The sequence below is a fragment of the Lontra canadensis genome, unplaced genomic scaffold (genome assembly GCF_010015895.1).
Source record: "Lontra canadensis isolate GAN:19392208 unplaced genomic scaffold, GSC_riverotter_1.0 scaffold34, whole genome shotgun sequence".
NCBI classification, from domain to species: Eukaryota; Metazoa; Chordata; class Mammalia; order Carnivora; family Mustelidae; genus Lontra; species Lontra canadensis.
The window spans coordinates 12,580,380-12,597,998 of record NW_022631028.1 but is presented as its reverse complement, the minus strand read 5'-3'; the positions used below and the strand labels follow the sequence as shown (position 1 = coordinate 12,597,998).

Sequence of the window (17,619 nt, the reverse complement as noted above, 5' to 3'; positions counted from 1 at the left end):
TGGAAAAAGAAAATGAGACCTAGAATGAGAAAATGACTTTCTTGGGGTACAGAGAACATTGACCCTAGAACTAGGATTAATCTACAATATTTTTTTTCTGGGTGTGAATGTTCTCTATTCGACTGGGCTGCACACCTAAAGAGTTGGTATGATTTGCTCACCTCAGCAAGCAGAAGTCCACAACTAATGTTCCTGCATCAATCCCAGGTCCCCAGTATATAGCTTACACACAATATATTGAACCTCACCAAATGTTAGGACAACTGACTTCAGAATTTTAAGTCTTAGAATTTATGAAACAGGAGAGATTTTAGAGAATACCTAAACAATCTTAGTTGTGTATCAAAACCCCCTGGGAAGATATAAATACTTACACCTGGGTTCCAGCTACAGCTAGTTTGAGAACTAATTTTGAGGTTGGGCACTGAGATTTTAAAAATTTCTCTACAATATTCTTCTGTATAGCCAAGATTGAAACCAATGATCTAGAAGTAATATTGATATAAATTTATATACCTATAAGGGGCTAAAATTTACATCCATGGGACGTTGGGCGGTTATGAGAAAAATAACGAAGTCTCTTAGACCACTGGTTAGTTTTTCCATTCTTGACTGAACAATGGGTAAGAAATAACTGCCACTTATACTTTGTGTGGGAGGTCACAAGAAGTATCAAGGATTATGTTTAAATGGAGAATGCATGACCATGTAAAGGGGCAAATGCTCTTATGCTGCAGCTGAATTTGGACCTAGAGTTTCAGGATCTACTGATTTTGTCAATAGTATAAAATTTATTTTTTTAATTTAAAACTATTTCATGTTTTAAAAGTTGGCATAATTAATTAATTAAAATTAAAACAGGAGAGCTTTGTGGTCAAAGTTTGGAAGGAAAACAAAGGAAATGAGCATCTGCTCCAGTCTGTTCTTTTTTTTAAACCGCAGTGTTAGGGTGGAAGTCCAGGTTCCATGTATAGTCTCCACAGATTCTGCAGTGGGAGAAGGGAGCTCATTACTGCCTGACATGGATGAGAGATTCAGTTTCCTACTTTGCCTTCTCTGACACCACCCTGGTGGGAGGTTACAACACCTCATTACTACCTAGTAAATGTGGTCTAGGCTCCTCATTTGGCTGTTGCTGGTGGAGTGGGACTATAGTCTTTTCAGGGGTGTTTGGCTGGAGTAAAGCAGTATTATCCAAAAGTTTTCCTTCTTGTGAGACTCTCCTTTTTTCACTCTTTTGTCTAGAGAGAGCAGGCTTTTGTTGAGCCATTTTTGTCTTCACTCATTGACCTTCCTGGATTGCTGAGTCTTTACCTCTAAGTCTGGGCTGTGAGACTCAAAAAGAAAACCCAAGAAATTCACCATCATGTTCTCTCTTAGTCCCAAGATCTTTAGCCAGTACACCTTCTTCCCTTCACCTTTAAAGTCTTATATTCATTTTGTATAAAATGTCCAGTGTTTTGGGTTTACTTAGCAGGGAGTAAAGGTGGGAAAGTATGTCGATTCCATTTTTCTGGAAATGAAAGTCTGTTACAATATGATTTTCAAAAGAAGATTCTACAATATCATTTAGCAACTCTTGTAATGTCTACTAGCTCTGTTAATAAAAATACCTTTCTTCATAAACAAGTTGGATTTTTTTTCCATTAAAAAATATATTATCATCTTTGGCTAGTGGATAGCACCTGGGACTTATAAAATGTAATCTTTTTCAGTGCTTTGCTTTCAGTTCTATAGTATGAATCTAGGAACATCACCTCACTACTATAGTCCCTGAGAAATTTAGTATATTCCAGCTTGTGTTTACAAAGCACATGGACTGCATTAGCCTGGCTGCACTGAGTTGGATTACATGAAAAGCTCTGCATTTCTATGACATTCTCACCATTTCCCTTCCATTGACATCTAAAATTTCACACAGCAAATAATCCGGATGAGAATCAATCGAGCAAGTAAAATATAAATTAAGGTCTAATCATTGAATTCAAACCCTAGAAAAGCTGGCAAATGCAACATGTCACTGGTATTTATAAAGCTATAAAAATTATGCACTATTTTGTGTATGCATGTAACAATCTCATAAAACTTTTGTAATCATTATTGTAAAATGCATTTTCAAGTCAATAAAATAGATTAGATACAAAATTATTTTCAAACCCCAAAATCAGCATATTGTGCCTTACTTATGGTCATTGTACGACATTAATAGGGTAAGCTTCTGATTATGCCACTGCCTAAAATTGTGCACGTAGTGTACCCAAAACATGACCCGACTCAAAACAAGGGATCAATGAATGCCTATTGATTGAATGCTGAATGAATTAAACATGTACGATTACCCCACCTCCAAGGTTCTCATTCTGGTACTTAGGAACTGTCCCCAAAATGTCCCCAACTTTCTAGAAGAGTACTTCTCAGATTCTCATAACTATAACAGCTGACAAATGCTTTTGAATGCCCAATATACATGCATATATACTACTTAACTTACAGAATTCCCATTTTACTTTCCTGTCTCGATTTAATATCACTGTGGGCATGTCATTCCTTAAGAAGATACATTCCTCACATGTGATTTGACTTTCCTCTGATCTTATATTTTATGAGCCTATGGATCAACATCTGTACTCATCAGTTTTACATTACCATGTAGACTGTCAAGATTATTTCATTCAGCCATCCCCATGTGTCAGTGTGGGTCAAGAAGTATACTATTGCAGAAGATTACCAAATTTTTTAAATTAAATCTACAACTTTCATGTCAGGGGGCAGCAGGACCAAATCTCTCATGATATGTAAATACACAACAATCAAGAACCTCCCGATATTGTAAGGGCACAAAGAATTTAAACAAAACAAAACAAACAAAACAAAAAAACCCAAGCACAATCCCATCTTAAGAAAATCAATGATAACCTGATGCTAAGCAAGTTAAAATAAAATGGTATTCTTCAGCTTCATGAGGTGACTCCACTTACAAAAACACACAAAAGTGTCTATCATAAATATTTAAAGGATTGTCTTGTGCAAGAGGAAAGAGACTCAGGTTAAATGTTAACAAGGGAAGAGTTTATGTCAATATTTAGAAACTCAGATGGACAGACTGAGTGTCCATACGAGAAATAGCTGACCAAGTTGATTTGATGTAGAAAGCATTCTCTCGGAAGATAATGAGTTCTACCACTCAAGTTACTTAAGTTCAGAGGAGGCATCAAATTCTGGAGTAAAAATGACTCAATTCAAAGGGAAAAAACTCTCAACAGGAATTGACATGGTTAGGGTAAAATTCCTCCTAACACAAGCATTCTAGGGTTCTATCAAATATGAGCTCAGACTCTACTGTTTGCCTGCAAACTCTCACAGAAAGAAAGAAACTAAGAAAAAAAAAAGTCAAAGCATAAATAACTGAAAATAGATGCTAACATAGAAGTAACACCTATTCTACAACTAATTGCTGGTGTGATTTCCTCTAATTGCATGGCTGTGAATGTGTATTTTCTTTTTAAATCTTCTGCCAAGATGGCTAAATTCAAGCATAGTTTACAGCAGCTCTAATAGGGGGATATATTTTGGAGTAGAATTTGTTGAGCTCCCATCACAATACCTGTCATTATTCTATTTCATCTGATCGACTTCAGTAGCATTCTCAGGTGATAGTTTCCAGATTAATTAGTGGATTGTTCACAGAGAGAAAAGTAAACACTTTTCTCTTAATGTAATGCATTACAGAATTAACTTTATGTCGGCCCATTTTATAGAAGTGGTATTTCTAAGCCCTGTTAAAATTGTTTTATAGGCTTCCTAAATGCTGTAACTCATTAGGGGGTAATCACATTAGATGTTGCCTGCTGAGTCTGGCAAGACTTGGTCAGTAGTTTAAAGGAACTGTTCCAATAATACAGTCAGCTCACTAGTAGCTTGGTGACTCTAATTGAAATAACTGGACTGCAACATTAGTCTAAATAAGCACTTCACTCCCATTTATGCTTCATTTGAAACCAAGATTAAGAAGATGTCACTTATAAAAATGATCTTCATTGTAATATTGTCCTCAAAGGTCACAATAGTGGGACTATATTATTGGTGAAATCTCATACTGATACACATTTTTAAATCATTTGTCTGTTAGTTTTTTTTTTCTGTTAGTTTTGATTACAAGTACCAATTAGCTACTTAATCAAATCACAGAAATCTCTATGATATAATAAATCTCAATATATTCATTTCAACTGACCACTGTTAAATGAGGATAAAGCAGACTTTATGTTGATATCCTTAACAAAACCCACTCAATGTTGATGGAGATCATCCTTTAATAACTGCTCCAAGATTCCCCTGCCCCACCATCCATGATCCCCACCCCTTGCTTCCAGACCCTCTTGGAATCATCTTTCACACTATACCAGGGTTGGTCTGTATAATTATAAAATATAGCATAAGTGATAGTATGTCATTTTTAAAATTAGGTTGACTTCCTTCTCTTGGATCATTCTTTCTGAGGGAAGCCAGCTGCCATGTTGTGAGGATACTCTGAGACTACTGAGAGGGTTATATGGCAAGGAAGTCAGTTATCCAAATGCAGCAAACTAATAAATGTTTGCTGTTTCAAGCTCCTAAATTTATGATCATTTTTTATGCAGTAACAGGTAACTAAATTTCAGCACTAACAGGTAACTAAATTTCAGCACTTAAGAAATGGGATATTACAGTAACAATTCTAGAATAGGAGAATGATTTTGGAACTGAGGAGAATGTTGGTAAAAGCTTAAAGTGCCTGGAACACAAGGACTTGAAGGAAGTTGAAGAAAATGTTACAGAAAAATTGAGCTTACCAATATGGTTGCCTGTAGTAGTGTATAAGACAATAAATGTGCTGAAAGAACAGGCTGCCTAAAGATTTTCCATACAAAGTATTAAAAGTGTCCTTTGGTTTCTCCTTGCTGTATACGAGAAAATATAATGATAAGATAAACTAAAAAGAAAAATTGTTAAATGAAAAGAGGTCATTATCATCGCTAATAATACTGTATTAATAAATATGGAATGAATAGAGATAAGACAATTTCAATAAAATACTCAAAATATATAGGTTTTGAACAGATTAACACACAGTAAATGGAAATTATAGTTAAAAACATATTTTTGGTTGCAGGATTCCACTCCACCCTACATTAAAAAATAATACTATTAGGGGTGCCTGGTGGCTCAGTTGGTTAAGCATCCAACTCGATTTCAGCTCAGGTCAGGATCTCAGGGTAATGAGATCAAGTCCCACATCAGGCTCCTTGCTGGGTATGGAACCTGCTTAAGATTCTCTCTCTCCCTCTTCCTCTGCCCCTCTCCTATCTTGCTAAAGAAAAAAATAATAATAATTCCAAATAGATTTACAGGTGAAAATTATCAAACCACCCAGGATAACTTATGCTTATTCCTCCCAAGACTACTATAATGAAATACCACAAAATAAGTGGCTCAAAACAAGAGAAATTTATCCTTTCCAAGTTCTAGAACTAAAAGGCCAACATCAAGATGTTGACAAGGCCATGATCCTCTTCTATCTACCAGAAGATTATTTTTTTTCTTAACAAACCTTATATTTAGAGCAGTTTTAGATTCATAGCAAAACTGAGTGGAAGGTACAGAGATTTCTTATAAACTCCCTGCCCCCGAACATGTAAAGCCGCCCCCATTATCAGCACCCCAACCAGAGAGGTGCATTTATTACAACTGATGAACCTACATTCATACATCATTATCAGCCAAAGTCCAGAGTTTACATTAGGGTTCACTTCTAATTTGGGACATTCTATGGGCTCAGACAAATACACATGACATGTATCTACCATTATTATATTATATTATATTATATTATATTATATTATATTACACAGAGTAGTTTCAGTGAAGTTTTAATAATCTTTGTCTATTTATCCTTCCCTCTTCCCTAACCCCTGGCTACCACTGATCATTTTACTGCCTCCATAGTTTTGCCTTACCCAGAAAGTCATACAGTTAGTATCACACAGTAAGTAGTCCTTTCAGATAGGTTTCTTTTATGTAGTAATATGCATTTAACTTTCTTCCATGTCTTTTTATGGCTTGATAGCTCATTTTTTTAGTGCTGAATAATATTCTATTGTCTTGACGTACCTAGGTTATTTATCCATTCACCTACAAGGTTGCTTACCAGTTTGGCAATTATGAATAGAAAGCTATAAACAACCACACACAGGTTTTTGTATGGATATACATTTTCAACTTCTTTTGGCAAATACCAACTAGGAGGACTGCTGGATCATATGGTAACAATATGTTTAGTTTTGTATGAAACCACCAAATTGTCTTCCATAGTGGCTGTATCATTTTGCATTCCCAACAATGATGAATCTGAGTTCCTATTACTTCATAACCTTGCCAGTGTTTGGTATAGTCAGTGTTCTGGATTTTGGCCATTCTAATATGTGTGTAGTGGTATCTCATTGGTATTTTATTGTGCATTTCTTAATGATAATGTGGACATCTTTTCTTATACTTATTTTCCATCTATATATCTCTTTTGGTGAGAGACCTTTTAAGGTCTGTGGCACATTTTTATATCAAGTTGTTTATTTTCTTATTGTTGAGTTTCAAGAGTTTTTGTGTATTATGGATAATGATTCTTATTAGACATACCCTTTGGAAATATTTCTCCCCAGTCTGTAATGTGTCTTGTAACTTTCTTGACAATGTATTTTGCAGAGCAGAAATTTTTAATTTCATTGAATTTCAGTTTATCAATTTTTCCCTTCATGAATTGTGCTTTTATTCTTGTGGTTAAAAAATCATTATCTAACTCAAGGTCATCTACATTTTTCTTATATGTTATCTTCTAGGATTTTTATGGTTCTGTATTTTATACTTAGGTCTTTAATCCATTTTTAATTAATTCTTATGAAAAGTCCTGCCTTTTCCAGTGGCTCCTCCTCTTCTGAGATCCTTTCATATGTTTGTTTATTTCCTGAAAATCCATCTGAGCTGTTTCAGTCCTTACAATTCTTGGCCATGGTGGTATGAAGACTGGTGGTAGTGAAGTTCTATCACTGTAGGACCAGTCCAAGTCCCTACTGTCGCAAATGGCCATTCCTCTGAGATAGATGAGATCACACTAAATCAAGTGCTTCCCTTAGAAGCTTTCAGGGTCAAGGAGATCAGTGCTGCATCTGTTGCTGGAGCATTTATTAAAGGAAAATTATTTCTGAAAGAGTTCATGTTAAAAATACATGTACAACCAGGAATCAGTTGATTGAATTGGACATGATAGGGATCACTAACTAGTTTTTCATAGAGAGGTCTCAATGAGAGAACACAATTTAGACACGCAGTTATCTTCCTTTTCAATAAGTCTGTGGTGTTATTGATGGACACTCAGGGAACATTTGACAGTCAGTTTGAGAGATTCAGCTACAATATTTGTCCTTGGCAAAATGATAAGCTTAATATAGATATATAACCTTTATATCCCTATCCCAAAATGTCCAAGAGGATGATGATCAGAATCTTCAGCTCTTTGCTGAGTATGGCTAGCTGGCAGGAGGAAAATATTCCTAAAGCCATTTCAAAGCCTGACATTTTTTCATTGAGAATTGAAGTTACCCAAATGAATTTGGGGAAGCTGATGGTGGCACCAAATTTTTGGGAAACTTCCTAAAGTTTTCACAGAACCAACATAAGGAACTAGAGAATGTTTGAAAAACAATACATCTATTCCTATTTCACCAAAATATACTGTTTTCTGCTACCTCATGATGGCTTAAAAGGAGCTACCCTTCTGTATTTTGATGGAAAATTTAAAGAAATAGATGATGAATTCACCAAAACTTGAAAATACTGATTCCTTGGATTCCTTAGTCCTGAGAGCCTAGATAATAAAAAGATCAGAGAATAAAATCACTTGTCAAGGTCTGGTGGACTACTCCAAGACATATTAAAAATCTGTCAAGGTGAAGAATTACCAGATCCCCAATCCATGCGCAGGCCACAGCAAAAGGTAACAATTTGGTGGCCATAACAACTGTTCAAGACACATGTAGCAAAAAGATGAAAAACATCTGTGGTTGTAACAAACCACTTCTAGTCCCAAATGACTTGGAGGCCAAATACCTGGAGCTTAAGGAAGACTTTGTAAAGCTATTCTGCAGGGTGACAGAGATGCATGGGTAAAAATTTGGCTAGTGTTATCAGCAGCAGTTGGGAAGTAAAAGAGATGTACAAACAGTACCTCTAGGATATTAAGCACAATAACGCAAAAATATCTTCCATGCAACTTATAGCCCCACCACACTGTTTTTTGTAATCTTTACCACATAAGTGATTGTTGGTAATAACCAGAATCATTGGTTTGGACATTATAGCTCAACTATGCAATATGATAATAGAATTGACCCATATCACCCTGTACTCCTGGGCACATGTTTGGCAGTCTGGAGAACAGGATGCTGTAATAGCTCATACAGGTACTGCCTTGTGAGACTCAGCCTTTATACAAGCTTTATAGTACAGCAGCAACCCACAAAAATCTGTATCATCAAGTTTTTCCTGCTCTAAAGTCAGATTCTGCCAAACTATCAGAAAGGAAGAAAATGTAATCCAATTTCAAAAAAAATACAGATGTGTAATCAATTTTCGATTAAATATTGACTTTATGTCTCTATGCAAGCATTCAAAATGCTTTCACCAGAGCAGAGTAAAACACTGAAGACTGAAAAATGGTTTAATTATTTTACTTCAGTGTTTGATAAGCAGGTTTATGTATACATAGTTAAATCATTTTGTTAGTATGTAGCTTCCTGATTTTGTGTTCAAATATGCTGTCATATTTGTCTGGTTATAATGATGGAACTTATATTCTCCTCAAATTCTACCACTGGGTTATAATTAAACCATATACTGACATTTTAAAAAGTTGTGAAAGGTGTTAAGTCTGTGTCTAGATTCATGTTTTGCATGTGGATGACCAGTTGTTCCAGTATTAAAAAGATAATGCTTGCTCTATTGTCTTTTCTTGGTTCCTTTGTCAAAGATCAGTTGACTCTTACTTAAGTGGGTCTATTTCTGGGCTCTCTATTGTGTTCCATTGATTGAGTAATCTTTTATTTTACCAATATCACACTGCCTTGATTACTATAGCTTAGAGTAAATCATGAAATTGGACAGTATCAGTATTCCAACTTTGTTTTCCTTCATTACTGCATTTGCTATTCTGGCTCTTCACATAAACTTTAGTAGTAAATCATCAATATCGACCAAATAACTTGCTGGAATTTTGGGTGAAAATGTATTGAAACTACATAGCAAGTTGGGAAGTTATGGCATCCATGAACATAGAATACCTTTCTATGAAGTTCTTCTTTGATACCTTTCATCAGAGTTTTGCAGTTTTCCTCATATAAATTTTATACATATTTTGTTACATTTATACCAAATTATATCATTTTTGTACATTAATATAAATGATAGGTTTTTTAATTTCAAATGCTACTTGTTCATTGCCATTTTGTAGGAAAGTAATTAACTTTTGCATATTAACCTTCTATCCTGCAACCGTGTTATAATTACTTATTATCCCAAGAGATTTTCTGCATATTTTTTTATTTTCTATACGATGATCATGTTATTTGCAAAGAAACACAGCTTTGTTTCTTCCTTTAAATCTATGTACATTTTACTTGCTTTTCTTGTCTTACTGCATTAAGTAGGATTTCTAATTATAATATTGAAAAGCAGTGGAGAAAGGGAACATCCTTACCTTGTTCCTGGTCTTACTGTGAAAGCTTCAAGTTACTCACAATTAAGTATACTAGCTGTAGGGTTGTGTGTGTGTGTGTTTAAAGATATTATTTATTTATTTGACAGAGAGATCACAAGTAGGCAGAGCAGCAGGCAGAGAGTGAGAGTGATGCAGGCTCCCTGCTGAGCAGAGAGCCCGATGCAGGGCTTGACCCCAGGACCCTGAGACATGACCTGAGCTGAAGGCAGAGGCTTAACCCACTGAGCCACTCAGACACCCCACTTTTTTTTTTTTTAAATAGGTTTTGTTTTGTTTTTGTTTTGTTTTTTGACTTGAGGAAGTTCTCTTCTATTCCAAACGTAAAGCAGTATTGGATTTTGGCAAATGCTTTTTCTGTGTCTATTGATATGATCATGTTATTTTTCTTTTTGGAGTGCAATGTGATGGATTACATTAATCTTCAAATGATGAAATACCCTTGCACATCTGGGATCCCAGTTGTTGGTAGTGTATAATTCTCATACATTGTTGGATATGATTTACTAACATTTCACATATTATTCCATCTATATTCATCAGAGATACTGGTTTGTAGTTTTCTTGTAACACCTTTGTCTGGTTTGGCTATTTGAGTAACAGTGTTCTTATAAAATGAGTTAGGAAGTATGTCCTTTGTTCTATCCTCTGAAAGAGACTACAGAAAATTCATATAACATTTTTCTTAAATGTTTGGTAGAATTCACCAGGGAACCCATCTGGGCCTTGGGTTTTCTGTTTTGCAAGATTGTTAGTTATTATTTCAGATTCTTTAATAATTGTACAGCTCTATTCACATTGTATATTATTTTTTCTATGACTTTTGGAGAATTGTATCTTTGAAGGAATTGGTCTTTCTCATAGGATATCAAATCTGTAGCCAAAGACTTGTTCACCATATTGTCATTATCTTTTTAATGTCCATGGAGTATGTAGTGCTGCCTTCTCCTTCATCTCTAATAGTAACCATTTGTTTTCCCTCTCTTTTTTTCTTAACTTCCAGGCTAGAATCTTATCGAAATTATTAATCTTTTCAAACAAACAGGTTTTGGTATTGTTTTCTTTTTCTATTCATTTCCTGTTTTCAATTTCATTGATTTCTGCTCCAGTTTTTACTACTCATTTTCCTCTATTTTAGAAAACTACTTTCCGGGAGGAGTCAAGATGGCGGAGAAGTAGCAGGCTGAGACTACTTCAGGTATCGGGAGATCAGCTAGATAGCTTATCTAAAGATTGCAAACACCTACAAATCCAACAGGAGATCGAAGAGAAGAAGAACAACAATTCTAGAAACAGAAAATCAACCACTTTCTGAAAGGTAGGACTGGCGGAGAAGTGAATCCAAAGCGACGGGAAGATAGACTGCGGGGCAAGGGCCGGCTCCTGGCAAGCGGAGTAACAACAGAGCACAAAATCAGGACTTTTAAAAGTCTGTTCCGCTGAGGGACATCGCTCCAGAGGCTAAACCGGGGTGAAGCCCACGCGGGGTCAGCGTGGCCTCAGGTCTCGCAGGGTCACAGAAGGATCGGGGGTGTCTGAGTGTCGCAGAGCTTACAGGTATTAGAACAGGGAAGCCGGCTACAGAGACAGAGCTGATGAGTGAGCTCACAGCTCGGGGTTACCTCGAACCGGTCGCAGGCTCGGTCAGCCCGGAGCGTGGCCGGAGGCCAGGGTGATGGGAGTAAATGGGCACTGTTCTCTGAGGGCGCACTGAGGAGTGGGGCCCCAGACTCATGGCTCCTCCAGGCCAGAGACTGGGAGGCTGCCATCTTCACTTCCGTCCTCCGGAACTCTACAGAAAGCGCTCAGGGAACAAAAGCTCCCGAAAGCAAACCCAAGCGGATTACTCAGCCCGGCCCCTGGTAAGGGTGGTGCAACTCCACCTGGGGCAAAGACACTTGAGAATCACTACAACAGGCCCCTCCCCCAGAAGATCAACAAGAAACCCAGCCAGGACCAAGTTCACCTACCAAGGAGTGCAGTTTCAATACCAAGGAGAGCAGCAGAATTCCAGAGGAGGAGAAAGCAAAGCACGGAACTCATGGCTTTCTCCCCATGATTCTTTAGCCTTGCAGTTAATTTAATTTTTTTTTTCTTTTTCAATTTTTTTTTCTCTTCTGCTAAATTTTTTTAACTTTTACCCTTTTCTTTTTTTAACGTTTTTTAACTAGTTTATCTAATATATATATATATTTTTCCCTTTTATATTTTTTCTTTATTGGTTTTCTTTTTTTAATTGTTTCATTTTTTTTTTCTTTCTGAACCTTTTTATCCCCTTTCTCCCCCCCCTCACAATTTGGGATCTATCCTGATTTGGCTAAAGCATATTTTCCTGGGGTTGTTGCACACTTTTAGTATTTTACTTGCTCCTTCACACACTCTTATCTGGACAAAATGACAAGGCAGAAAAATTCACCACAAAAAAAAGAACAAAAGGCAGTACCAAAGGCTAGGGACCTAATCAATACAGACATCGGTAATATGTCAGATCAAGAGTTCAGAATGACGATTCTCAAGGTTCTAGCCGGGCTCGAAAAAGGCATGGAAGATATTAGAGAAACCCTCTCGGGAGATATAAAAGCCCTTTCTGGAGAAATAAAAGAACTAAAATCTAACCAAGTTGAAATCAAAAAAGCTATTAATGAGGTGCAATCAAAAATGGAGGCTCTCACTGCTAGGATAAATGAGGCAGAAGAAAGAATTAGCGATATAGAAGACCAAATGACAGAGAGTAAAGAAGCTGAGCAAAAGAGGGACAAACAGCTACTGGACCACGAGGGGAGAATTTGAGAGATAAGTGACACCATAAGACGAAACAACATTAGAATAATTGGGATTCCAGAAGAAGAAGAAAGAGAGAGGGGAGCAGAAGGTTTATTGGAGAGAATTTCCCCAATATGGCAAAGGGAACAAGCATCAAAATCCAGGAGGTGCAGAGATTCCCCCTCAAAATCAATAAGAATAGGTCCACACCCCGTCACCTAATAGTAAAATTTACAAGTCTTAGTGACAAAGAGAAAATCCTGAAAGGAACCCAGGAAAAAAAGTCTGTAACATACAATGGTAAAAATATTAGATTGGCAACAGACTTATCCACAGAGACCTGGCAGGCCAGAAAGAGCTGGCATGATATATTCAGAGCACTAAACGAGAAAAATATGCAGCCAAGAATACTATATCCAGCTAGGCTATCATTGAAAATAGAAGGAGAGATTAAAAGCTTCCAGGACAAACAAAAACTGAAAGAAATTACAAACACCAAACCAGCTCTACAGGAAATATTGAAAGGGGTCCTCTAAGCAAAGAGAGACCCTAAAAGTAGTAGATCAAAAAGGAACAGAAACAATATACAATAACAGGCAACTTACAGGCAATACAATGGCACTAAATTCATATCTCTCAATAGTTACCCTGAATGTTAATGGGCTAAATGCCCCAATCAAAAGACACAGGGTATCAGAATGGATAAAAAAACAAAACCCATCTATATGCTGCCTACAAGAAACTCATTTTAAACCCAAAGACACCTCCAGATTTAAAGTGAGGGGGTGGAAAAGAATTTACCATGCTAATGGATATTAGAAGAAAGCAGGAGTGGCAATCCTTATATCAGATCAATTAGATTTTAAGCCAAAGACTATAATAAGAGATGAGGAAGGACACTATATCATACTCAAAGGATCTGTCCAACAAGAAGATCTAACAATTGTAAATATCTATGCCCCTAACGTGGGAGCAGCCAACTATATAAACCAATTAATAACAAAATCAAAGAAACACATCAACAATAATACAATAATAGTAGGGGACTTTAACACTCCCCTCACTGAAATGGACAGATCATCCAAGCAAAAGATCAACAAGGAAATAAAGGCCTTAAATGACACACTGGACCAGATGGACATCACAGATATATTCAGAACATTTCATCCCAAAGCAACAGAATACACATTCTTCTCTAGTGCACACGGAACATTCTCCAGAATAGATCACATCCTCGGTCCTAAATCAGGTCTCAACCGGTATCAAAAGATTGGGATCATTCCGTGCATATTTTCAGACCACAATGATCTGAAGCTAGAACTCAATCACAAGAAGAAATTTGGAAAGAACCCAAATACATGGAGACTAAACAGCATCCTTCTAAAGAATGAATGGGTCAACCAGGAAATTAAAGAAGAATTGAAAAAATTCATGGAAACAAATGATAATGAAAATACAACAGTTCAAAATCTGTGGGACACAACAAAGGCAGTCCTGAGAGGAAAATATATAGCGGTACAAGCCTTTCTCAAGAAACAAGAAAGGTCTCAGGTACACAACCTAACCCTACACCTAAAGGAGCTGGAGAAAGAACAAGAAAGAAACCCTAAACCCAGCAGGAGAAGAGAAATCATAAAGATCAGAGCAGAAATCAATGAAATAGAAACAAACAAACAAACAAACAAAAAAAAAACCAATAGAACAAATCAATGAAACTAGGAGCTGGTTCTTTGAAAGAATTAATAAGATTGATAAACCCCTTGCCAGACTTATCAAAAAGAAAAGAGAAAAGACCCAAATCAATAAAATCATGAATGAAAGAGGAGAGATCACAACAAACATCAAAGAAATACAGACAATCATAAGAACATATTATGAGCAACTCTATGCCAACAAATTGGACAATCTGGAAGAAATGGATGCATTCCTAGAGACATATAAACTACCACAACTGAACCAGGAAGAAATAGCCTGAACAGACCCATAACCAGTAAGGAGTTTGAAGCAGTCATCAAAAATCTCCAAACAAACAAAAGCCCAGGGCCAGACGGCTTCCCAGGGGAATTCTACCAAACATTTAAAGAAATACTAATTCCTATTCTCCTGAAACTGTTCCAAAAAATAGAAATGGAAGGATAACTTCCAAACTCATTTTATGAGGCCAGCACCACCTTGATCCCAAAACCAGACAAGGATCCCATCAAAAAAGAGAACTACAGACCAATATCCTTGATGAACACAGATGCAAAAATTCTCACCAAAATACTAGCCAGTAGGATTCAACAGTACATTAAAAGGATTATTCACCACGACCAAGTGGGATTTATTCCAGGGCTGCAAGGTTGGTTCAACACCCACAAATCAATCAATGTGATACAACACATTAATAAAAGAAAGAACAAGAACCATATGATACTCTCCATAGATGCTGAAAAAGCATTGGACAAAGTACAGCATCCCTTCCCGATCAAAACTCTTCAAAGTGTAGGGATAGAGGGCACATACCTCAATATTATCAAAGCCATCTATGAAAAACCCACCGCAAATATCATTCTCAATGGAGAAAAACTGAAAGCATTTCCGCTAAGGTCAGGAACACGGCAGGGATGTCCGTTATCACCACTGCTATTCAACATAGTACTAGAAGTCCTAGCCTCAGCAATCAGACAACAAAAGGAAATTAAAGGCATCCAAATCGGCAAAGAAGAAGTCAAACTATCACTCTTTGCAGATGATATGATACTATATGTGGAAAACCCAAAAGGCTCCACCCAAAACTGCTAGAACTGGTACAGGAATTCAGTAAAGTGTCAGGATATAAAAGCAATGCACAGAAATCAGTCGCATTTCTCTACACCAACAACAAGACAGAAGAAAGAGAAATTAAGGAGTCCATCCCATTTACAATTGCACCCAAAACTATAAGATACCTAGGAATAAACCTAACCAAAGAGACTAAGAATCTATACACAGAAAACTATAAAGTACTCATGAAAGAAATTGAGGAAGACACAAAGAAATGGAAAAATGTTCCATGCTCTTGGATTGGAAGAATAAATATTGTGAAAATGTCTATGATACCTAAAACAATCTACACATTTAATGCAATTCCTATCAAAGTACCATCCTTTTCTTTTTTTTTTCAAAGAAATGGAACAAATAATCCTAAAATTTATATGGAACCAGAAAAGACCTCGAATAGCCAAAGGAATATTGAAAAAGAAAGCCAAAGTTGGTGGCATCACAATTCTGGACTTCAAGCTCTATTACAAAGCTGTCATCATCAAGACAGCATGGTACTGGCATAAAAACAGACACATAGATCAATGGAACAGAATAAAGAGCCCAGAAATAGACCCTCAACTCTATGGTCAACTAATCTTCGACAAAGCAGGAAAGAATGTCCAATGGAAAAAAGACAGCCTCTTCAATCAATGGTGCTGGGAAAATTGGACAGCCACATGCAGAAAAATGAAATTGGATCATTTCCTTACATCACACACGAAAATTGACTCAAAATGGATGAAGGACCTCAAGTGAGAAAGGAATCCATCAAAATCCTTGAGGAGAACACAGGCAGCAACCTCTTCGACCTCAGCCGCAGCAACATCTTCCTAGGAACATCACCAAAGGGAAGGGAAGCAAGGGCAAAAATGAACTATTGGGATTTTATCAAGATCAAAAGCCTTTGCACAGCAAAGGAAACAGTTAACAAAACCAAAAGACAACTGACAGAATGGGAGAAGATATTTGCAAACGACATATCAGATAAAGGGCTAGTGTCCAAAATCTATAAAGAACTTAGCAAACTCAACACCCAAAGAACAAATAATCCAATCAAGAAATGGGCAGAAGACATGAACAGACATTTCTGCCAAGAAGACATCCAGATGGCCAACAGACACATGAAAAAGTGCTCCATATCACTCGGCATCAGGCAAATACAAATCAAAACCACAATGAGATATCACCTCACACCAGTCAGAATGGCTAAAATTAACAAGTCCGGAAATGACAGATGCTGGCGAGGATGTGGAGAAAGGGGAACCCTCCTACACTGTTGGTGGGAATGCAAGCTGGTGCAACCACTCTGGAAAACAGCATGGAGGTTCCTCAGAATGTTGAAAATAGAACTACCCTATGACCTGGCAATTGCACTGCTGGGTATTTACCCTAAAGTTACAAACATAGTGATCCGAAGGGGCACATGCACCCGAATGTTTATAGCAGCAATGTCTACAATAGCCAAACTATGGAAAGAACCTAGATGTCCATCAACAGACGAATGGATAAAGAAGAGGTGGTATATATACACAATGGAATACTATGCAGCCATCAAAAGAAATGAAATCTTGCCATTTGCGATGATGTGGATGGAACTAGAGGGTATCATGCTTAGCGAAATAAGTCAATCGGAGAAATACAACTATCATATGATCTCCCTGATATGAGGGAGAGGAGATGCAACATGGTGGGTAAGGGGGTAGGAGAAGAGTAAATGAAACCAGATGGGGTTGGGAGGGAGACAAACCATAAGTGACTCTTAATCGCACAAAACAAACTGAGGGTTGATGGGGGGAGGGGGTTTGGGAGAGGGGGGTGGGGTTATGGACATTGGGGAGGGTATGTGCTGTGGTGAGTGCTGTGAAGTGTGTAAACCTGGCGATTCACAGACCTGTACCCCTGGGGATAAAAATATATTATATGTTTATTAAAAAAATAAATTAAAAAAAAAAGAAAACTACTTTCCTAAGGTGGAAGCTTAGACTACTTACTTTTTATCTTTCTTGTTTTCTTATACATCTGATGCTAAAAATTTCCCTTTAAGCACGAATTTCACTGCATCCCACAAATTCTGAAAAGCTGTGTTTTCATTTTCATTTAGTTCAAATATTTTATTTTTAAAAATATTTTATTTATTTATTTGAGAAAGGGAGAGAGCATGAGAGGGGAGCGTTCAGAGGGAGAAGCAGATTCCCCACCGAGCAGGAAGCTCCATGCGGGACTCAATTCCAAGACTCCAGGATCATGACCTGAGCCGAAGGCAGTTGCTT

At 37.0% G+C, this 17,619-nt stretch overlaps 1 pseudogene; it reads left to right on the top strand.

Annotated features, from left to right (window-relative positions):
* The first annotated feature begins 619 nt into the window (after positions 1-619).
* LOC116873589 lies at positions 620-8,624 on the top strand (annotated as a pseudogene).
* Positions 8,625-17,619: the final 8,995 nt, after the last annotated feature.